Raw genomic sequence first — 6,000 nt, 5'->3', positions numbered from 1 at the left:
GTGACATGCTCCACGTGAAGCATCTGTTTCAGTGCCTGGCACACGGGGAGTATTCGCGGCGTGGCTGTTATTGCTGTTCTGCTGTTTCTCCCTCGAGGTGGAGCGGGGATGCCAGCGTGTGCCCGCAGGTGCCCGATTCCTAGGCGACACCTGGGAGACAAGCACTGCCTGGGGCGAGGGCTGTGGTGTGAAGGGGGCGAGGGGTGTCTGAACCGGTCGGAGGAGGTCTGCGAGGGCCTCTGCTCCTGGGGCTGGGGGAGGCCCGTCCGCATTTCTGCCCCAGAAAGACAGTAACGGAAGCCATCTCTGAGCACAGCCTCCTGTGTCGCCTCCTAAGGGGGTGACAGAAAGCGGGCTTTGGATTTGAACCTGGGAAAAGTTACTGAGATTTTTTACTCTTGCTTCTCTCACTGACCCCTTTCCCTTCTTGTGATAAAACTTTAGCCTTTGTCCCCACCAAAGAATATGAAAACCACGAGGATCTTATGGTTCTCTGAGACAGAGATATCAGCCTGGATATCAGACAAAGGTGCAGTCCTGTTAGTGATGTGTCGTGGGCCTGACGTGGCACCGTGGAAAAGGAGCCTGCCTGCCACCTACACGGAGGCCCGTGGTGGAGCATGTTCCTGGGGACTAGAGGCTTCCCAAGGGGAGAGGCCGCACAACCTAAGGGGAGACCCACACGGAAAATCTCTGAGGAGCTTTGTTAGAACATTTGTGATTACTAAGCCAGAAGACTCACCACCCCTAACACACACACACATGGACACACACCCTTACCTCTAATCGTATGTAATGAAAAGTTAGAGGAAGAGATTTCAAAGGTCTGGATCTGAGAAAACTTTACCTGTCTCCAAGCGAGAGGGTTTGGGGTCAGCTATATTTATTACTCAATAACCCCACCTCTGGCTGCAGAGGGGGCTCAAAAAGGACCTGCCAAGCTCCTGGCTCCTTCATGGCTCCCAAATCCTAACTGCCACGAGGACACAAACACACAGAGGTACTGCAACAGGGAGGCGAGTGGCCTGCACTATCACACTACACGTCCAACCACACATCCACGGTGGGAGCAGGGCACAGACACAGAGAGACACGCATATCCACACTGTGGCCACAGAACCCCCAGCCTGGTGGCTCTTGCAGTAGCAGGGATGTCACCCACATGGGCACGGTGCTGAGGCCCAGGTAGCCATTCCCTGTGACCAAATCCCGTGGTGGCATGCAGGGCCCCAGGGCACACTCAGAGCTTCTGGGAGCACCAAGGAACACACTAACTCGGGTGACCAGAGCTTGGGTAAAGACACAACCGTGCTGTTACCAGCAGGGAGGCTTCAGGCTCTAAAGCTGACACGTATCCCACAGTGGCAACCTGCCTGCTCTGCCCCGGTCCTGGGTGGGCCTGGGCCAGTCTCCATCTGGAAACCAAAGGGCAGCTAGAGTCAGCCTCACCGGCAATAGGCAGAATGAGCCCAGGATCTGCCCAGGGGTGCCTGCGGGGGAAGGGAGCCTCTGAAGGTAGGTGGACAAAGTCCAGGCCGGGAATTCTGTCCTTTAGACTTGACCTGCCAGGACTCTCTGGGACCCCTGCCCCTGCCCTCAGGGCATGTGGACGCAGGACCACCACAGTCCTGTCTGAGGTCACCTCTGTCTGCAGTGCCCCCTGGCTGCCTCTGTCCCAGGTACTGGGCCCCTTTCTAGCTTTCGCAGTCCTCCCCTGGTTTCGTGCCTTGACTGTTTGACTCGTGTCTGCCACCCTTTCCGGACTGTATGTCTTCCCAACGGCAGGGATCACGGAGCCGGCTTTGTGTCATTCCCAGTGTCCAGCCCTGGCTTTGCTCTTGGTGCTTGCTGCAGCTTAAACGCGGTAAACATGCGATGCAGCAGCATTTATATCCCTTTGACCCTCGGCTCCAGCTGGGCACGAAGGTGGCCAGTGTTGGCCTCTTTGTAGGAATGAGGTGTGGCCGAGTCTGAGATCCAGGCCCTGGAGACTGCCTGAGAGCTGGGAATTCCCAGTGACTCTGGGAAGCTCATCCAAACTCGGCTGCAGTGGGCAAGACAAGGTCCCTGAAACTCAACTTGGCAGCCCTCGTGGCTGCGGTGAGACCATCGATCCTTTTCCTCAGCCTTGTCTTAAATTGAGATGTGATTTAAGGCCAGGCGACATACAGCATGTAAAATAATCCCAGTGGCATCCAGGCCTGCTGCTGAGTGCCTTCCAATGATCACCTAGGTGGTGGTGTTGTATCTGACAATCCTCTTACTTTTACATCAAATTTCTCTGTTCTGTAAACCTTTATCTTTTGGTATGAGCTCGTAAAACACGATGCCAGAGCCAAGTGAGATGGTAAAGTCACAGCTTAATGGGTCTGTGGGGCTGGACCCGCTTATGAAGCAGAGAGGCAGAGGTGCCGTCTGTCCAGTCAGGGACCAGGCCACTGGGGGAGCCAAAAGCCCAGCTTCCCCATTAGCTGGTCTCAGTGCAAGCGTGGCTGCCTGCAAGAGCCGCTGGGTCCAGAGGGTTTGCTGTTAAATGAAGGCGAAACCAAATTAGCCCGTTTCTCCTTCCTGAGATAAAGCCACATGACCTTTACTTGCCCATCGAGCACGTTCATACACGTCACCCCGTCGGCCCTCACAGCACCCCTTTGATTCTGGGTCATCACCCATCCCTAGCGACAATGGAGGGCCCTGGGGTGGCACTGGACCCACCTGGGGCTGAATCCAGCTTCTCCACTTAGCTGTGTCTCGTTGGACAGGTTAGTGACACTCTCTAAGCTCCTATTTCCTCTTGGGGGTGGAGCACTGATGTGCTGATTAACGGAGGTGAGGGATGCAGCAAAGCACCTGCATGGCTCCCGGGGACTCAGTGCATGGTGGTGTTGTCATCAGCACCGTCACTGGCGTCACACAAGGAGAAACAGGATTAGCTGGCGACTTGCCCTGTCCTGTTGCTGAGCTGGGCAGGGGAGGGGACCCAGCTTTCCTAACGAGGATTAGAAGAAGGTACACAGAGTCAGAGACATTCTATAGAGTCTGTTCTCTGCAATCAGATGAGAAAATGCCATGAACAGTGGTTTCTAAGCTCAGCGAAGAACAGAGAACACTAGCATTAAGCCCAGTGGCGAAGGAGGAGCCTCTGGAGGCCCGAGCAGGCTTCACATTAGCAAACCAAGGCCTGGTGTCCAGCACATTCCTCCGTGCACGCTGGCCTCTCGCTCCTGCCTCCCGCCCACCGCCTCTGCCCCAGCCATGGGCTCGCTGCAGAACTGCACAAGCAGCCTTCGCTCACTGAAGTGGCTCAGCCCTGCCCTGTTCAGACCCCTAGGGGAAATGGGTATTTGTCCTGCATAAGGTTTCCTGGGGAGAAAGTCGTCAGATCCTAGTGCTTGGGGAAATGAGAGCATCTGAAGTGACAGCCTCGAGGCCCAGAAGGCTCAGGGCAGACACCTGGGAGGAAAGCCCCGGCACCCTCTCCTCCCTCCTGCCTTGGAATCCCTGCAGCCTGGAAGTGGGGCAGAGCCCAGAGCGCTGCCTAGCTGTGGAGAGAGAGGCCTGTGCCGCGGCTCCGCCTCCTAATAGCCGGGTGATCATGGAGAGTTGTTTGATTTTCCAAGCCTTGACTCCCTCTTCTGCAAAGTAATACAGTCTGAGGATTTAAAAATGAAACCTGTAGGCCGGACTCGGTGGCTCACGCCTATAATCCTAGCTCTCTGGGAGGCCGAGGCGGGCGGATTGTTTGAGCTCAGGAGTTCGAAACCAGCCTGAGCAAGAGCGAGACCCCGTCTCTACTAAAATTAGAAAGAAATTAATGGGACAACTAAAAATATATAGAAAAAATTAGCCGGGCATGGTGGCGCATGCCTGTAGTCCCAGCTACTCGGGAGGCTGAGGCAGGAGGATCGCTTGAGCCCAGGAGTCTGAGGTTGCTGTGAGCTAGGATGACGCCACGGCACTCTAGCCCAGGCAACACAGTAAGTCTGTGTCTAAAAAAAAAAAAATGAAACCTGTTGAAAGTGCCTGCCACCTCAGAGTGATGACAGCATTCATTTTCTTTCCTCCTTCCCTTTAACCTTAAAACTCTCCCCTCATCACTGTGGGCTTTCTCTACCTTCAGGGTAGAGATCTGGGACAGAGGAGATTGAGGGACAGGGGAATTCATTTTATTAACAGGTTTTCAGTAGCTATAAAAGAGGGGTGCTATGGCCATGTCTCCCCAGAACTCATATGTTGAAACCTAACCCCCAAGATGATGAAATTAAGAGATGGGCTTAATTTCCTAGTTAATTAGGTCCTGAAGGTAGAATCCCTATGAATGGGATTGGTGCCCTTTAAAAGCGCCCTAGAGAGACTCCTTTTCCCTCCTACCCTGTGAGGACACAGCCAGAAGGCACCTTCTGTGAACCAGGAAGAGGGCCCTCACCAGGCACTGAATTTACTGGTGGCTCGATCTCAAATTTCTAGCCTCCAGTGCTGTGAGAAATAAATTTCTGTGGTTTATAAGCCACCTAGTTTATGGTGTTTTGTTACAGCAGCTGGAGTGGGCTAAAACGCTCTTGCCCCAGGAGCGTAAAGGTCTCGTCAGTGCAGTGGAGAGGTGGGGCTCCCAGCCCCTCGCCTTCTTTCATAACCGGAGCAGGGACCCTTGTGCCCTCCCCTTCATTTACAAGGAAGGTCCAAGGCTGCACCTACTGAGATACACGGTCCCTGCTGGGAATTTAGAGACAGCTCACATATCCAGACATAACTTGGCTTCTGCCTTTGCTCTTTGTTCTCTCATTGTATAGCTCAGTTCATGTTCTAGATCCCACTGGGGCGAAAATTATGACTTTTCTTGTTCATTAGCCACATTCCAACTTGCTTGAACAAGATAGCCTCCCCCCCCAATGGACAGCAATTGCTTTCCCTGGGGTTGAAGGGGAAGATGGTTCCCCCCAAGGCAGAGTGAGCTTGCCTTGGAAGTCACAGCCTCAAGAGAAAGCTGAGCTGCCTTGCTAGAGCCCTGCTTCACTTCCAGCAGCAAACACCTGCCTACAGATGCTCCTTCACACACAGGGCCGGAGTGTCCTCTCTTGGCCTTTTATGGAGAAATGTCCATCCTGGAGGAAGAAGGAGCACTTGCCTCTCAGGCACTTCCAGGTCCTGGTACCCCGGGAGGCAGGATGCTCTGCTAACTCAGCAAGCCCAGCTCTGCTAGGACAACTCATTCTCCTCACCCTGGGAACAGAGGCAGCTTCTTCTCCCTAGAGTGGTCTCCGCAGGTCTCTGAACCCTGGGCAAAAGCGGGGAGAAGCTCAGCCCCTTTGGAATAGGAGCAGGGGAGGGTCGAATGGCCACTCTCTGGCTTGTCCACACTGTCCTGGACTCTGACTCAGATGACCCTGAGCTTACAGCTCAGCTGCTTCTGCTGGAGTCTGGGCGGTGTCTTGCTTTCTCCCTTCCCTGACTGCGCCGCCCATTCAGCTCCCACCACCAGGAGCCCGCGGTGGTTAACATTTGAGTGCACCTTACAACTTACAAAGTACATGCACAGACGTTCTCTGAGTCCTCACAGGAGTCAGCATTACTTCACACAGTCAGCACCGCCTGTCTCCTTCCTTTTTGAGATGCTTTTCCTCTTTAGGATTCCAGGATCCCACATAGTCCATTGGAAGTTCTCTCAGTCTCTTCCCAGCTTCTGCTTCTCTGCCCCTTCCCTCTGAGAAGTGTTTCAGGGCTCTGCCCTTTGCACGGTAATTACCACATCTGTCTTCAACTCCGAGTCCAGGTTCATTTGTCCATCTGTCTGCTTTTCCTCTGCAAGCATCTCAAGTTGAGACCACCCAACCCAAATTGTGGAATCCACACATTCAAAAACTCTTTCACCCCAAGTCTTCCTTATTTCTTTAAATGGCATCATTGCTCACTCACTCCTAAGACCAAAATCCTAGAAGTCATCGTTGGTTCTTCTCTTTTCCCCAAACTGGGAAAAGAGTACACAATTCAGTACACCATCATCTC

This window comes from Propithecus coquereli, unplaced genomic scaffold (assembly GCF_000956105.1).
Source record: "Propithecus coquereli isolate 6110/MARCELLA unplaced genomic scaffold, Pcoq_1.0 Scaffold735, whole genome shotgun sequence".
NCBI classification, from domain to species: domain Eukaryota; kingdom Metazoa; phylum Chordata; class Mammalia; order Primates; family Indriidae; genus Propithecus; species Propithecus coquereli.
Note: the sequence above shows the minus strand (reverse complement) of the source record.